Genomic DNA, 18,334 nt, shown 5'->3' with positions numbered 1-18,334 from the left:
ACAAACGGTGGGCCATAACCCTCTCACCAACTGGATTGGAGTTCCGCGTGATCACTTTAGTCCGGTGTCTGTGGCTTGCCTCCCAGTCAGCTTGGCCAGACGCTCTGTATTGCTCCGCTGAATGAATCCGGTTCTCCCATTCTCCGTTGAGTGTCTCTGGACCTTCTGTATCCGGTCTCTGTCTCTCCGGCTCCGTCAGGTCACTTCACAACCGAACAGGCTGACGCTCCGCTATGGCTACAGGCCGCTGTCTCCGGGAAGCCTCCCCACAGATCCACACAGGCAGGCAACGTGATCCCAGGAGACCTAAGATGGCCGCTGTGGTCCTTTTTATCCCCTACCCAGCATGCACTGCGTAAGGGAGTGTTCTTGGGTAGGTCACACAGACTCCTGGGTAACAAGGTCAATCTTCTCAATCAAAACAACAGTCACTTCTTGTCCAAGTCTTTAGGTTGTTCTCAGGTAATAATATACAGGTGCGTTACCCATATTTGGTCACTAGATGGCTCTGGTACGAAACCACAGTAATATCCATTAACCTTACATTAAAGTATACATAACCACATCAATAAGCAAGGATGTCAGTGCTACACACTCCCCCTACTTTATCTCTTTGGTCCCCAAAGAGGCTCAAATTACTGGCTCTACCCTGTATCTTAGCGTCTATGCGGTCATATAATACAGACAGAGGAGCTTCCCACCAGTTATCATATGATGCAGAGCTATTCTGTGCACTCACAGCTGATACTACCATATCTGGTACAGATGTGCCAAGGGGTGAGGTGGGGCTGCCCCCTACTGAATCAATAGCAGAGGGACCAGACAGTTTCTTTTGCTGACAAACTGGGATGCTTCAGAGCATTCGCCCAATGTATCGTAGGTCAGTCTGTGGGGTGGGCGAATGTCTCTCTTTGCTCTTTGCACTTTCAGGGTATCCATTTCTTTCTGACAGGTATCTTCTACCCCTCTTTCAGTGTCTGCAGGTGGGGGGTTACTAAGAGTACTGAATTCTTCTGTAGAATAAGTTACCCGTACAAATTCTGGGGCCTCTGCTCTGAGAGTTCCATTATTATCTTCATCCACCTCCGAAAAGTCATCAGCATCTACTTCTGACGTTTCTGTAGGCCACAGCCAACTCTTCTCTATTTCCTCATCTTCACCAGCAGAGGGAGCAAGCTGAGATCTGGTTGTTGGTCCCACATCGGTGGATGAGGATGGGAGTTCCTCCTCTGTACTTATCCTAACTGCCTCAGTGAGAGGCAAGAGGTGATTCCAGTGCCAGGTCTTCACTGGTCCAGTGTTTCCTTCTGGCTTAATTTCATACACTGGGAGCCCTGGAAGTTTCCTACACACAACATGGGGCTGCGATCTCCAGCGATCAGCCAGCTTATGCTTGCCTGGGATGCCTAGATTCCTTAGCAAAACCCGATCACCTGGCTGAAGATCTTGGACTCTCACCTTCAAGTAAAAGTTCCTCTTGTTCCTGTTTTTCCTTGAGCTCGATGTGGCTTTGGCCTGCTCGTAAGCAATTTTTAAGTTCCTCCTCAGCCTATCCACATATCCTCTATGGGAGGTCTCTGAGAAGTGATCCAAGGAGGTTCCAAAAGCTAGATCCACTGGTAATCGGGCTTCACGGCCAAACATTTATCAGTAGTTTGAATACCCAGTGGTTACACTGTTGGTGCTATTGTAGGCATGGACCAGCGCAGTAATGTGTCTACTCCAGTGGGGTTTCTGCTCCGCAGTTAATGTTCCCAGCATATTCAGGAGGGTCGTGTTGTACCTTTCTGGCAGAAGGTCCCCTTGTGGGTGTTAAGGAGTAGTCCTGGACTTCTGTATGCCTAGTAAATCCAGTAGTCTTTTAATTAATCTGCTCTCGAAGTCTCTCCCTTGGTCTGAATGTATCCTTTGAGGTAAGCCATAATGGACAAAGAACTTTTCAACGAGAGTCTTTGCCACTGTGGTTGCTTGCTGGTCTCTAGTGGCAAATGCCTGGGCATAGCGGGTGAAGTGATCTGTCACCACTAAGATGTCCCCTTGCCCACTTAGGTTGGATTCTAGACAGAGAAATTCTATGCAAACCAGGTCCATTGGGCCCTGACTCTCCAGATGAGCCCATTGGGGCAGCCTACTGAGGCAATGTCTTCTGTTGTATGCACCTGAGGCAGAAATGACAGTAACTCTCCACTTCTTTCCTCATGTAGGGCCAGTAGAATCTGTCCTGCACTAATTAAAGAGTCCTTTCGGCTCCCAAATGGCCATGGTGGTCGCGTAGGGCAATCAGTACCCTCACTTTGTGCTTTTCCGGCAAGAACAGCTGCTATTTCTCTTCTGGATCATCGGAGGGGCCCCTACGGTAGACCAGCCCCTGTTGCAATTACAACCGATCCCATTCCTTCAATAACAGCCGGGCTTCCTTACTGGGGCTCTTCTTCAGTACATCATACTGTTGATGTTCTAATGCCTTCAGAACCATTCCGCACAGTGGGTCTTCCTCTTGATCTCTCCTGAGATCCTTTCTGGATAGTTTGGGAAGAACTTCTTGCACAACTTGGGAGACATTGCAATAGCACCTGGGGACTCTCACTGAGGACACTCCTATTTTTTCGGCTCTGGCCTCACCTTTTCCATATTGACTCATCCCTTCACACAGGGCTCTTACCCCTTCTGAAGTAAGATGAGTCCAGTCTTCTGAGGGATTCTGAGGGTCGTGGGTCCTTCTGGACAGAGCACCCGCATCTCGGTTACCAACTCCTGGTCTGTACTTCAGGCTGAAGGTAAATGCCGAAAGAGCAGCTAGCCACCTGTGACCAGTGGCGTCCAGCTTCACAGTGGTAAGCAAGTAAGTGAGGGGGTTATTGTCCGTCATCACTAAGAATTCAGCCCCGTACAGGTAGTCTTTCAGCTTGTCTACAACTGCCCACTTCAGAGCCAGAAATTTAAGCTTGTGAGTTGGGTAGTTTTTTTCAGCAGGAATCAAACTTCTGCTCACATAGGCAATGGGTCACAGGTGCCATCCATGCTCTTGATAGAGCATTCCTCCCAGTCCGTCTTGACTGGCATCCACATGTAGTTCGTAAAGCTTGGTAGGGTCGTCTTAGGCCAAGACTGGAGCAGTGGAAGGCTTCCTCACATGGACTCTGGAGTCCACTGATCCTAAATGGACTCTTTTTTTTTCTCGCCCCTTCTTTTGGCTTTCCCAACTGATCTGGGTTTTCACTAGCCTCTTCTTGATTCTTTAGAAGCTCAGTGAGTGGGTGGGCTATTTTTGCAAACCCGTCCACGAACCTTCTATAGTAGGAGCAAAACCCTAGAAATGACCTGAGTTCAGTTACGTTGGTGGGCCTGGGCCAAGATGTTACAGCTTCCAACTTCTTGGGATCAGCCGCTACTCCCTCTTCAGACACAATGTGTCCCAGGTAATTCACTGAGGTCTGATAGAACTGGCATTTCTCCATAGAGAGCTTCAGGCCTTCCTCATGAAGTCTCTTCAGGACCTTTTCCAGGCGTTCTTTATGTTCTTCCAACGTTCTTTCGAACACTATTATGTCATCCAGGTAGACCAGTACTTCTATTAGGTTCATGTCACCCACTGTTTTTTCCATCAACCTTTGGAAAGTTGCTGGGGCCCCAGACAGTCCTTGTGGCATCCGATTGAACTAAAAAAAAAACACTGGGGTAATGAAAGCAGTCTTCTCTCGATCTTCGGGGCACATGGGAATCTGATATTATCCACTCTTCAAATCCAGCACACTGAACCACTTGGCCCCCGATAAGCCCTGTACAGCATCCTCTATCCAAGGTGTGGTGTACTGGTCAGGAATAGTCCTCTGGTTCAGAGTCCTATAATCAATGCATAGGTGTAGAGACCCATTCTTCTTTCTCACCACTACTATTGGGGAGGCATAAGGACTCCTGGACTCCTGGATAATGCCCGTTCTCTTGAGTTCAGCCGATTGCTCTCTCAGATCTTCCATATCTCACAATGGGATTCACCTGACCCTTTACTAAAAGGCTTGTCCTCCTCTAGCCAAACTCGATGGGTGGCACTCTTAGCTAATCCCACATCAAACTCACTTTTGGAGAAAGCGTCTCTCCATTTTAGAAGTTGGGCCTTAGCTCTTTCCCTCCAGGCAGGAGTAAGTGGTGTGTTCTTGGCACAGAACTCTTCTTGGGGAATTTCTGCTGCTGATCCTTCCTTCAATCTACATGCTGAGACTGGGGTTGCTGGACTAACCTGCCCCAACAGTAATCTGGATGGCACCCTTAGTGGCACAGCTTCTATGTTACGGACAGTGACTGAGACCCTGCCGTGAGTCCTCTTCAATGTCCTGGTGGGCAACACCTCTGGGATAAGCTCTAGCCCCTTCTTGACGGACAGTGACTGAGACCCTGCCATGAGTCCTCTTCAATGTCCTGGTGGGCAACACCTCTAGGATAAGCTCTAGCCCCTTCTTGACTTCCCAACTTGTATTCTCAAGGACAACGAAAGGACCTGGCTTCTTCCAACTCAACTTGACAAGGGCCCATAGGCAGACTACTTCACCGGACTGGACCCATTTCTTTCCCCTATTCAAGAGCCAGATTTTTCCCACTCCCTCTTCAGGAGCCTCCTCTTCCTGCTTTAGATCTCGGTATGTCTGGACCAACATCCGATGTGTTTTAGTAGGGGGGGTCCCTTCTGGAGTACCAGCGATGTGACAAGCCTTCTTACCAAGTTGGTATTTGCCCCAATAATAAGGGAACTTTTGTCGGCCCCGGGGGGGCGAGGGCACACTACGACCAAGGTGTCAAACATCTCAGCTTCTCCTGCTGTACTTGGGTCGAACGTGAGTCTGACCGACAGGTAATCATCATATGGAAAGTTCTGAGTGCCTAACCCCAATATTTCCAGTTCCTCCAATTTCTGTAGCGGCAGGTGCTTGAGATGTCGGTCGTAGAAGTCCCTGTATAATAAGGTCACTTGGGCTCCAGTATCCAGCAGAGCTTTTGTATAGATCCCCTCAACTTGAATGGGGACAATCAGGGAGGGTCCCATCAGCTTGGGGGGTATCCCACTGAATGTGGTACCTTTGGCCTGCTTGGTGGCCTGTATTTTCACCCTAGGTTTTGGGGGTCTCTTTCTCTTCCGCCATTGCTTCTCTGTACCCCCTGAGATTTGAGGCGTGGGAGTCAGTGTGGATTTAATTACAGCAACCGGGCGCCCAGTTGACTCCTTCACTGGGGCCCTCTGAAGTTTTCCGCCGGCTGCTTGAACTTTGCCTCAGCTACTGGACTTGGGCACACTCACCTGAAATGTCCTACTCCTCCACATTTAAAACAGATTCTCTGTACTGGTTTCGTAGGAAGGTTAGAGGTCTCCAGAGTCTTTTGTGACGAGACTTCTTCTGTCTGTGGGCTCGCCAACCGAGTCATCAACATCATCATCATCTCTAGTATTTCTTTCTGGGTCTGGAGCAACTTCTCCAGCCCAGTCTGACTTGTGGAAAAGTGGTGAGTAGACGAAAGCCATGATCCTTGTTCAGTGCCTGCTGTCAGTACACTGAGTTCCCAGGTGTCTGAGGGGACATCTACCTGCTGCAATTTAGCACTTGAGGTGCTAGGGGATTGAAGTTTCCTCTGTTTTTGATCCCTCTCAATCTCCATCTTGTCTGCTTCATTCACCTTCTCGATGAGTACCTCATCTGGAGTAGAGGGGTCTTCCAAATACTGCTTCAGAGCCATCTTGATATTATCACTCCTCAATCCTTTAGTCACAGATCTCTGAAATTTCCTCTGAATTAGCTCAGTTCTAAAGTGTTCTCCAATTCCTTCTTCCTGACTTACAGACAGCAGGTGGTCCTTGAGCTCAATAGCCCAGAATAGAAAGTTTTGAGGAGTCTCTTTACTATCCTATACTCTTCATCAGTCTATGATACAGTTCAGCGGTGTCTTCCTCCTCATAGTAACTTTTCAGTATCCTCATTAACTGGTTCAGGGCCATTCCAGTCTTTTTCTCCAACATGTCCCTGACACTCGAACCTGGGCTGATGGCATGGATTACAGCCTCTCTAATTTCGAATTTCAGATATCCTTTCTGTAACCCCAACTCTACTTGGTGTTGGAGGCTGGTGTAAGACAGTTTGTCCTTCTGCCATTTCTCTCCTATCTGGCCATCAATGCGGATGCTTTCCGGATAGTTACTTCCTGCAAGCGACTCGGAGCGCAACTTTTCTGTGTCTTCACAGGGTTAGACATCACCTCGTCATCTGTCTGATCGTCCAGAGAGGCACGTATCCCACTGATGCGTTCGGCCATCAGTCTGGAGGTCTCCTGCAACCTCTCTTGTATATCACGATACTGTCGCTTTAGAACTGCCAACTGTTGTTCCGCCTGTGATTTATCAGAAGTCCCGGCTTTCCTATCTAATGGTTCCAACTGCTTCTGACTGGGAGAGTCCCCTTTTTGTTTGATTGGGTGTGTCAGTAGGAGTTCTGTCCTTTCAGACAATTTTATGCTGGCACCATGGAAGCTTTCAGGGATGTCCTGTCCCCACTCTATCAGTGCATAGGTGCAACCGGTGCAATGGTCTGTTTTCACTGCGACCACATAAGCCTTTTTGTCTGGGGACAATGCTTGTACCACCTCTTTGACCTGTTTCTCTCCCCAGTCACTTCCTGGAAGTTCGATGGCCACGCTCACTTGTGAGCGTGTCACTTCTGCTTCGCACCATTGGACCGCTTTGACAGGATCCATGCTAGTACCAAGGGACAGGCTTGCTAGTAGAGAACAGTATCCCGGACGAGCCCCCACGTGTAGCACTGACCCCCTAAGGAGCTGGTTGTTTTAATTGGGCCTGCACTCTACCGAGAAACCCCACTAACTTGACTCAATCCCCTTGAAACAGCTGTGGTGCAATGTAATACAGTACAATATAAGACAATGCAAAGTACCTGTATTATACCCTCAGGATCCACTGGCTCCACATGGTGGGGAAAAAACAGTACGCAACACAACTGGATACTTAACCAGAAATATTGTTTACTGCAAAATATTTAGACAGGTGGTTACAGAAATTGTGCTGTCATCCCAACGTAGGACGACAGCACAATATATTTCAATATAAAAACAATATTACCTGTATATATATATATATATATATATATATATATATATATATAGACCTGGTATCCCCCCCCTACTTTAAAGGCTAAACGTGAGATCTCACTTAAAGTACTTTATCCGGGGTCTTCTTTCTTCGCTAGATAAAAGTCACTCCTTTGTTATTTGTAATCCAAAAGTCTGTGGAGGGTTAATCTGAAGTGCTCCTGGTATAACTCCAATAACTTATCTACAACGCTTGAGGCGCCAAGGTAGATAGGCCTCAATCCTGTTCAGTGTCAGTTGCTCTGCTACTCCTCTGTGGAACCACAAATTCCAGCGAGGCCTGTATGTAAGTCTAACTTTGTACAAAATTTAACAAACGGTGGGCTGTAACCCTCTCACCAACTGGATCGGAGTTTTGCGTGATCATTTTAGTCCGGTGACTGTGGCTTGCCTCCCAATCAGCTGGGCCAGATGCTCTGTATCGTTCCACTGAATGAATCCGGTTCTCCAAATCTCCACTGAGTGTCCCTGGATCTTCTCTATCGGGTCTCCATCTCTCTGGCCCTGTCAGATCACTTCACAACCCGAACAAGCTGACGTTCCGCAATGGCTACAGGCCGCTGTCTCCGAGAAGCCTCCCCACAGATCCACACAGTCAGGCAATGTGATCCCAAGAGACCTAAGATGGCTGCTCCAGTCCTTTTTATCCCCGTCCCAGCATGCACTGCGTAAGAGAGTGTTCTTGGGTAGGTCACACAGACTCCTGGGTAACAAGGTCAACCTTCTGAATCAAAACAACAGTCACTTCCTGGACAAGTCTTTAGGTTGCTCTCAGGTAATAATATACAGGTGTGTTACCCATATTTGGTCACTAGATGGCTCTGGTACGGAACCACAGTAATCTCCATTAACCTTACATTAAAGTATACATAACCACATCAATTAGCAAGGATGTCAGCGCTACACACAGAACATAGATCACCTTACCTCACCCAAATATATAGGTTCTCCCAGCATGCCAAGGGATTCAATAAAACCCCTGCTCATTGGCTGAGATACCCCATATACCCATAACCTGACCTTGGGTGGCCCTCCTCATATCTAGTACCACCAAGTTCCCGGCCACCTAGTGGTAGAAGAGAAAAGTGCAACAAGGCCAGACTTAAAGAGAAATCAATAGATCTCTTTCAATTAACTGCATAGCTATTTTCCTGACAAGGAATTTGGTGAGGAGCTCCCTGACTAAACCACAGGACGCTACATGCACAATCACTGTTTTTTTTTTTTTTGTTTCCTGATTGAATGAAGGTGGATACTCGTACATTGTTGCAGCTTTGTTGGCAGGTGTTGCCTTGCTGGCAGTTGAAGGGTGCTATTTTATTTGTCCCATGGGGCCTTTGGTTATTGAGAACAGAGATAGAACTTATGGTTAGGGCAGACATTTTGATGGTAGGTTGTACTGTGCCAGTCATCGAATGGTGTAATTCTTGTTTTATGCCTTTTGGCTTGTCTGATGCTTTTCTGAAAAATGTGATTCAAGCTCCAGGCAGTGGACCCTTTTCCAGAGCCTAGGTAACCCAACTGAACTCATGGTATGTTTTTTTTATTGCACAGTTACATACACTTAATGCCAAAAGTATAGGGACACCTGCCTTAGATGCACATGAACTATTGAATATTGAGTCCCACTTGTATCAATAACAGCTTCAACTCTTATGGGAAGGTTTGGAGTATGTATTTGGGAATGTTTGACCATTCTTCTAGAAGCGCATTTGTGAGGTCAGGCACTGATGTTGGACTAGAAGGCCTGGCTCACAGACCTTGCTTTAATTCATCCCAAAGGTGTTCTACCGGGTTGAGGTCAGGACTCTGTGCAGGCCAGTCAAGTTTCTCCACCCCAAACTCACTCATCCGTGTCTTTATAGACCTTGCTTTTTGCACTGGTGTGCAGTCATGTTGGAACAGGAAGTGGTCATTCCCAAACTGTTCCCACAAAGTTGGGAGCATGAACTGCTGACACCTTAAGAGTTCCCTTCACTGGAACGGTAAGGTGACCAGATTTTTTTAAATGAAATCCAGGGACATATATTTTTTTTCCCTAGTAATGGCAGCAATTAGCGACTCTCTGCCCACCACCACCGCCGTCCACCTCAGAGCCTGTCAAGTCTTACTGTCTGGGCCCCGGCTACTACTGGATGGGGAGCGGAGGAAGATCACTCGGCCAGGGAAGGCAAGGAGATGGGCAGTTGGCTGGCCGGGACTTGAGCCAAGGCAGAAGAACATGCGAGCAGGAGCAGAATGGGCATGCACCCAAAACTGAAGAAATATCCTCTCCGCTCTGACCAGCACATGATCATCAGAAAGGGGCACAGATAATGAAAAAAATACACTCCACCCCTTAAGCTAGTAGGAGTGGCAGAGTGGGGGGGGGGGGTGTAATTCAGATTTTTTATTTTAATTCTGCATTGACTGTCTTTGAAATTGCCCCAGCCCCTGTTCAAATGCAATCCGGGGACAAAACCAGGGACAGACTTGGTTCGGGGACAGTGTCCTCAATCCGGGGACTGTCCCCAAAAACCGGGGATGTCTGGTCACCCTAAATTAAGGGGCCAAGCCCAACCCCTGAAAAACAAACCCACACCATAATCCCCCTCCACCAAATGATTTGGAGGGTGGTCCAATACTTTTGGCAATACAGTGTGGATGAGCGAGTTTGGAGTGGAGGAACCTGCCTGGCCTGCACAGAGTCCTGACCTCAACCTGATAGACCTGATATACCTTTGTTATAAATTAGAGTGGAGACTGTGAGCCAGGCCTTCTCATCCAACACCAGTGCCTGACCTCACAAATGGACTTTTGGAAGAATGGTCAAACATTACCATAGACACTAGGAAGAAAAGAATGGCTGCACACCACAGGGACGTTCCAACAATTTTTTTCCAAAAATAGCAAATGACAGCCAACAAAGACAGAGTGTGCAAACCTAGGAGGTGACACGTGCGTTTCACACTGACCTCAGTGCTTCTTCAAACCTCATTGCCATAGACATACTCCTAAACCTTATGGACATCCTTCCCTGAAGAGTTGAAGCTGTTATAGCTGCAAAGAGTGGGCCAACTGAATATTGATGGACTAATACTGGTGTAGCACTAACCCCCGAAGGAGCTGCTGGTTAGAGTGGGCTTACCGTTACCTTCTTTTCTCCTCACTTCACGTTTAGGGGTGTCCTGTGGTAGATGGCCCAGTAACTTGAGAGACTGACAACAGATCCACTTAAATGGATTTTATTTGCAAAACGTAGACAATGAACAGTCTATTAAATTGGGATCAGAGGGTTGGAAAGGAAATTCAAGTACTTTTAGTGTCAAAATCAAATATTGAAGAACTTGCTTACTTTGACTGTATCCAGAGAATAGCCATTCGCAACTGGATGTTTACTTACGTTGGACAGTCCCTCTCTCACAAGACCTAGCAGCCAACAAGGTGCTTAAAGCGGAGGTCCACCCTAAAGTGGACCTTCCGCTCATCGGAACCCTCCCCCCCTCCGGCGCCACAATTGGCACCTTTCAGGGGGGAGCGGGGAGCAGATACCTGTACAGTACAGGTATCTGCACCCACTTCCGGGATAGCTCTCTGCGGAAAGGGGCGTAGATTACGCCCCTTTACGCAAGTGCCCGCCCCTTTCCGCAAGTGCCCCGCTGCCTGCTGGGAAACACACAGATCCCAGAGGCAGCGGGGACCATCCTTATTGCGCAGCGCGGCTCGCGCATGCGCAGTAGGGAACCGGGAAATGAAGCCGAAAGGCTCCATTTCCTGATTCCCATACCCAAGATGGCGGCGGCAGCACCCGAGAGACGATCTAGAGATCGGCTTCGGGTGCCGACATCGCGGGCGCGCTGGACAGGTAAATGTCACTATTTTAAAAGTCAGCAGCTGCAGTATTTGTAGCTGCTGGCTTTTAAAAACAAAAAAAAAAAAACGCGGCGGACTCCCGATTTAACTCAGGAACAAGTCTCTGCCACAAACATTGTAGAACACACAAGATATGTCTCTGCCACAGACGTTGTTGTAGAACATGTAGGAAAACTAACCTTGAAGAACACTTGTGGGATACCTGGATCTTTCAGCCAGCTTGGCGATATCCACGAGACCAGATTCTCTTGGGTACTTCAGCCCTTCCAGGCTCTTAATAAGAAACCAACCCGTACATGGTCTTCTTCTGATGAGTCCTCCCCTGAAATGCTTGAAGTCACTGGGTCTCTCCCAAACCGGAGATGGCACCCAACCATTTCAAAATCCTCCTTTAGTTTCCTTGCCTTGGGCTAACCAGCCCTGAGACAACAAGATCGGGTGGATCCACACCCCGGGCCATAGCTTTCCTGGGGGCTGGTCAAGAGGATCAGGACCATGAAGTCAGTACATCCTTCTGGACCGCAACCCCGAACCATGTGACGTCCGCATCTTAAACACCCTCTCCCAGAAAGCACAGCAAGAGCACCACTTCTACTGGACGGGCTCCGAGAGAGAGTAACTTAAGCACCCAACCAGACCATAGTTCCATACCTGCCATAAGAGACAGTGCCCCCTGTGGTCAGGCGGAACATCTCATAGTCCAGTCAGACTCATCGGGGATCGGAGATTCGCTGTCCAAGGGCCTCGGCTATGGAATGCTCTACCAATCAACATCCGCCTGGAAGAAAATCACCTGGATTTTAGGAAAAAACTCAAGACCTTCCTCTTTTAGCAGATGATCAAAGCTCGCCACAGCGCCTAGAGGCGATTCAGTTCGCATTGTGCGCTATACAAGTATTTCATTCATTCATTCACTCATGCTGAAGTCCAAATTTAGACAATTGTACCCAAACCAAACTGCAGTTTAGGTATAACCTTAACTTTTAAAAATCGCATAGCGCGTGTGCTTCAGGAGCCGCCGCTACACTGGGATGCCATTAAAGTTCATGTGTGGGTAAAGGCAGGTGTCCCAATACTTTTGGCAATATAGGGTATTGCTTGGATCAAAGGGTCGGCTTGGATCAAAGGAAGTATGTATATGCCATACTTGTGGGACTGGGGAGAAAAAGGAGATCTTTGCTGTCTTCCAGGTCCTATGCCGTGCAACTGCCCGGTTGTATAGTAACGATAGGGGGTTGCTTGCACAGTACAAGTTTTAGGCTGCATTCACACCTGAGCACTTTGTTTTCAAGCAGAAAGTCGAGCGTTTTTACTGCAATTTTTTACAGGTCAAAAGGTCACAATGTAAAAAGTTTTTCAGGTGTTTTTTCGGGTGTTTTACATGCATTTTGCAAGCTTAAAACGCTCAGGTGTGAATGCAGCCTAATTCACAAAATGTAAATATGCATGTGCCATACCAGTGGGATCCCCATAAAAGCTGGACATCACTGTAGAAGGCACCGCTGCTAGAGTGCCTACTAGCTTCCGGGTCCTGTGTCAAGTTTATGTCCTGTTGCTTAGAAAAAGATTGTAATTTCACTGCCCTGCCTCTCCATCTTGTCCAACCATAGAACCAGGGCTATCTTTAACACTGGGCAAATGGGGCATCTGCCCAGGGCCCATTCATTGTTGTAGGGCCCACATGCTGAGAAGTCAAGTGGATTGGTTTTCTGCACCTTTCTTTCAAGCTTGGCACGGTTTAAGTCAGGTTCCGCACTGTCTCCTCTATTTGCCCTCCTACTTAGCTCCGTCTGAGTGGACAGAGTCTCCTCACCTGCGACGTGCTGCAGTCCAACCCTCCCATCCCTCCTCTGCGGGCGGCTCCCAAATGATATCGCCCTACACAGTGAGTAGATTGTCTCCCTTGGAGATACCATGTCCTGTCCTAAGCCAGGCCCCCCCCCTCCCATCACCTCTGATAACTTCACAGGGAGTCTCAGCTGCTGCAAAACATTGTGGAGGAGGGGTGGGCTGGGCTGATGTGTGTTGAAGTGCAGGGCACTGATTGGCTGCTGCTGCAGAACTTCTTGGAGGGGGAAGGGGAGGGCAAGGCTGCTGGGTGTTGTAGTGCAGGGCAGTGATTGACAGCTATTGGCGCAACAATAACCTCCCACCCCACCTTTCCACCCTCTACAATAACCCCCATCCCCGCTTCTCCACCCTCAAAAATAATCCCCCTCCCGCTTCTCCACCCTCAACAATAACCCCCGCCCTGCTTCACCACCCTCAATAACCCCCCTCCCCTCCTCCCAAACAACAATAACCCCCCGCTTCTCCACCCTCAATATCTCCCTCCCCACCAACAATAACCCCCCTCCCTGCTTCTCCACCCTCAATAAACCCCTCGCCGCCTCTCCAGCAACAATTACCCCACTCTCTGCTTCTCCACCCTCAACAAGAACCCTCCTCCCCACTACTCCACCCTCAACAGTAACCCCCCGCTTCTTCACCCTCAACAATAACCCCCTCTCTGCTTCTCCACCCTCAACAATAACCCTCCTCCCCACTACTCCATCCTCAACAATAACCCCCCCTCCCCATTTCTCCACCCTCAACAATAACCCCCCTCCCCGCTTCTCCACCCCCAACAATAATCTCCCATGATGCTTCTCCACCCTCAACAATAACCCCCTCCCCACTTCTCCACCCCCAACAATAATCTCCCACGATGTTTCTCCAACCTCAACAATAACTCCCCTCCTTGCTTCTCCATCCTCAACAATAACCCCCTCTCAAAAAAAGCTGCTTTTCCAGGCATTTGAGCTTATGACACGTAAGAAAATAATCGTCTCCTTAAGCAACAAATAGTTCCTCTTCAGTAAGGAGTGATCCAAATTGACAGGAGTGCCCAACTTCCAGTAAATGTAAAATGGAACACTGAAGGTACCATCATAGCGACACCCTTCCAAAGCTCCTCATGCAGGTAATACATCGTACTGGATAAACAAAGATAAGTAACGGGTACTTTTACCCGAAGGTGTGGACCCACACACCTTAGTGGTGAGTCAGTCAGGTGTCAAGCTGTAATGAACAGCAATCCTCTCAAAGGGATGGTGTGAACCTCCACTCCGCCAAGCCGTCTTCCGTACTCTGTAAAAAAGAGGAACTATTTGTTGCTTAAGGGGACGATTATTTTCTATTTGGAAGGGTCTTAGTGACCCGTCGGATCTCAGGTTCGGTGATAGGAGAGTTGAGGATATCTAATTGATCGTGCGTCAGGGTGGGAAGGGAAAGGTCAGTAAAAAATTTTTGAATGTCAGTCTCGGTGGGTTGTGGAGTGGTTGAGTCATTTTTAAGGTTGTATAGGGAGGAGTAGTACTCTGCAAAGGAATTTGCAATGTCTAGGGGGTTATATAATTTACTGTTATCACTCTGTCGGATTAAGAAGGGGATATTAGATTTAGTTTTGTGCTCTTTTAGCCTCCGAGCTAACAGTTTACCAGCTCTGTTGCCGGATGAATAGTGTGACAATTTCAGGTGCTGGACATGTTTGTCGTATTGTTCTAGTAGTAGGAGCCTGAGATCCGAACAAAGTTTATTTAATGAATTCATCGTTTTAAGATTTTTGTTCGTTTTGTTTTGGGCCTCTAGACGTTTGATATCAGATAAAAGGGAATCTATCTGCAGTGTCCTCTGCCTTTTAACCCGTGAGTTCAATTGTATTAGAATACCCCTCATGTAAGCCTTATGGGCACACCACATAGTAAAGGGATCAGATACTGTGTTGTTATTAAAGGTAAAATACTCTTGCAAATGCTTCGACAAATAGGACACATGCTGTGGTTGCTGAAGAAGAAAGGGGTTGGCACGCCAAACATTGGTGCATATCGAGGAGCGTTTCTCTTCTATTGTGATGGACACTGGGGCGTGATCTGACCAAGTAATGTCATGAATGAGCGATGATGAAAGACGTTGCAGAAGTAGTTTGTCCGTTAATATTAAATCAATTCGTGAGTACGAGTTATGCCTAGAGGAGTGGTAGGAATAGTCCCTTTCAGTTGAATGTTGGCAGCGCCAGACATCATACAGTTCCTCCGTATGGAGTAGAGGTTGTAGAGTAGGCAGGGGTCTTTTCGAGGATGAAGTGGTGTCCATTGTAGAATTGGGTGTGATATTGAAATCTCCACAAACTATCAGTTCGCCTTTCTTAAGCAGGTCAACCTTACGAAGGTTTTTTTTCAAAAAGCGTAGCTGGTGCGTGTTAGGAGCATAAACGTTGACTAAGGTATACAGTTTGTGGTTAAAGGTGCCCACTATGATCAAGTATCGACCATCAGGGTCAGCGTACGTCTCTTGCAGTGAGAAAGTTACTGAGTCTTTGATGGCAATTAAGACTCCCCTTTTTTTTGCGGTATAAGAGGCTCGGAAGATATGAGGGAATCTACAGTGTTTAAAAGTGGGTTCACAAGAAGACGTCCAATGCGTCTCCTGTACACACAGTACATCGGAATCTAATCTAAGAGCCTCTTTCCACAGCGAGGCCCGTTTGGCTGGGTGGTTCAGGCCCCGGACATTAAAAGATGTTAGTGTGAACGACATTGGTCAGGAAAAAGAAAAAATGATAAACAAAGATCCTGAAAGAGTCCATACCTGCTGCAGGCAATCCAAGATGTATTGAAGTGAAGCTTTGGTATATGGTCGGTTCTGATTTCGGATAGACCGTCCTCATCCATCTCCATGGGGAAGGGGGAAAGAAACATAGATAATGAACAAGAGAAAACAAAAGTCAAAGGAGAGCCAACAATCAAATGGCAAAGAAGTAAAAAAGTAGACTCCGTCCGGAATCCGGTGGCAGATGAACTGCACATACTAATGAAAGGAGGTCCGTAGGCTGAGAGCTCCAAGGCAAAGGGATCTAGTTGATCAAATTGTTAGGGTAAGAAAACGGTATATTCAAAGCAATTATTTGCCATTTTTTTTGCTATGTCTCTTGCGAGATACCACTTGCCAGTCCTCACTAGTGTTCAACTCCGAGGCGGCTGGGGCGTTATCTTGTACTGGGAGAATGTCCCACTCGCGGAGCAGTTCCAGACCTTCAGCTAAGGTGGAAATTACAGATGTTTTGCCCTCTCTTGTGACAATAAGTTTGGTTGGGTACCCCCATCTGTACAAGATGTTGTGATTTCTGAGTGCTTTGGTGATGGATAAGAGGGACTTACGTTTTTGCATGGTGAACTGCGAAAGGTCCGCGTATAGCTGAATAGCTGAATATTGCGGTGGGGGGCTAGGATTTTTGCGGTAAGCCGCCATGAGACTTTCCTTCACATGAAAAAAATGTATCCTCATTAGGACATCTCTTGGGGTATTGTCTGGGAGATGAGATGGCTTAGGCAGGCGGTGGATCCGGTCTATGACCATTTCGGCCTCTGGCGTTGAGGGTAAGAACGCTGATATGAGGTCTTTAGCGTATTGGTGAAGGTGAGCCGGAAGGACATTTTCAGGTATGCCCCGTAGTTTAACATTGTTCCTGCGAGACCTGTCCTCGAGGTCGGCAATCTTAGCTTTAAGCCAGGTCACCTCATCTGCCTGCTCATTATGGGAGTCTACCAGGGTGTTATAGGAGGACGCATATTCCCCCATTTTTTTTTCTACGTGGTCAATCCTGCCCCCCATTTCATTCATATCTGATTTGAAGTTCCTCATGCACTCCATGAGGTCTGAGTGTAGTGAGCCACGTAGGGAGATCAACATGTCTTTTAAAGTAGTGTCAGAGATGGGCTGATTCGTGGTAGGAAAGGAGTTGATGGTGTCAGCTAGTTCCCTCGTGTCATCGAGGGAGCTCTGAAGTACACTGACCTTGTCTTCCAGTGGAGCAGCTTCTAAACGAGGTCTCGACTTAGCCGGGCTACCGGAGAGAGGAGTTGAGGCAGCCGGAGAACACCGCATCGGGCCTACGTCTGAGCCCGGGCTCGGCGTCTGTGCAGGGGATCCGCTCGCGGGAGATGGGGATTCGCCGCCGGCGCCATCTTGGGCCTCGCGGCCCGCAGTGGTGAAGAAGAAATCCCGGAGTTTCCTCGGCTGGGAAGCGTTGTTCCGCTTGCGGGTCATCTCCGGAGGTCGAGCAATAGTTCAGCTATACTTTGCTGTTAGTCAGGGTGTTGTACGCCGCCTCGAAGTGTGCTTTTCCCTCTATGCTGGAGCGGAGCTCTCGAGTCAGGCGTCCATTCCGCTACACGCTGGCCACGCCCCCCGGGACGATTATTTTCTTACGTGTCATAGGATCATTTTTTGTTTTTCATATTATTTGTTTGATCTATGTGGTATGGTTCACGTGGAACTCTTTATTATTTATCCACATATATTGTGGGGATCTTTACACATTGTTCATGTGGATTTCTGTATTGTTTATCTATACATATTGCATTTGTGTTATTTTTATTATTTTTTTCACCTTTTTCACAAGTAGGTGATTTTTTCACTTTTAGCGCTACATTTTTTGTTTTTTGTTTTCTATGCAATGCAATTCTATCATTGTTGATGCTGGCTGCTTTATACATTGTTTCTATATGGTAGCGCAATTATATATATATTGAGAAAAAAATAAGAGCTCAAAAAAGCTCAAAAGCCTGTAGGAGCCACTTCTTTGAGCTCCTTTAAAGTGGTTGTAAACTCTCCCCCACAACTTTGTCCCATGTAAATCAGCATAAAAAACGCTAATGAACACTGCTTGTAGATATCTCCTTACCTGCTTAGTATTCTTGTAATCCTTGTTGTTCTGTAGAATGAAATCACTGAGCATGCCCAGATCTCCCCTAATTTAAGGCACACACTCTATGTCTTAGCTATCTGTTATCAGGACTTCCTACAGCACAACACTGAACTCTGCTAATCACTCAGAGCTTCCTCCTACACACCATGTGACCATGTGACATGACATACAGTCTAAACGTGGCCATTACTGCAGTCTTATCAGCTAAAGCTGATAAGTCTGACAAAGGGAAACATTAGACACTGGCACAAGTAAATACTATGAAATAAACAAGTAAGCTATGAACAGGGAAGCAGGGTTGCCATAGAAACATTGGATTGAAAAGGAGGCTTGGTTAACAGTACAGGAAGTGCTCAATGTAAGGGCGGAAATACACTCCACTGTGGACTCAGAAAACAATACTTAAGATGGTGCTGCCTAACCCCTGGAAACAAGTTTTTTAAAGTTTCTTTAAACAGTAAGTAATATGCTATTTGGGCTGGATTACAGTGGCTATAGTCCGATAATGACTTATTATAATGGACTAAATGAAAAGAAGCATCAGAGTGGGAGAGTTTACTTCCTCTTTAAGCTGAAGTGTGCATGAGC

General features: G+C 47.4%; 1 protein-coding gene across 1 annotated transcript in view; it reads left to right on the top strand.

The window, feature by feature from the left end:
• Window positions 1-18,334, top strand: part of LOC143989013 (allurin-like) — an 80,190-nt gene that overhangs the window by 41,274 nt on the left and 20,582 nt on the right. The gene's annotated exons all lie outside the window — the stretch shown is intronic.

Source organism: Lithobates pipiens, unplaced genomic scaffold (genome assembly GCF_037356315.1).
Source record: "Lithobates pipiens isolate NorthernLeopardFrog02 unplaced genomic scaffold, aLitPip1_a1.2 Scaffold_18, whole genome shotgun sequence".
Lineage (NCBI taxonomy): Eukaryota > Metazoa > Chordata > Amphibia > Anura > Ranidae > Lithobates > Lithobates pipiens.
This window is presented reverse-complemented; position numbering and strand designations above follow the sequence as displayed.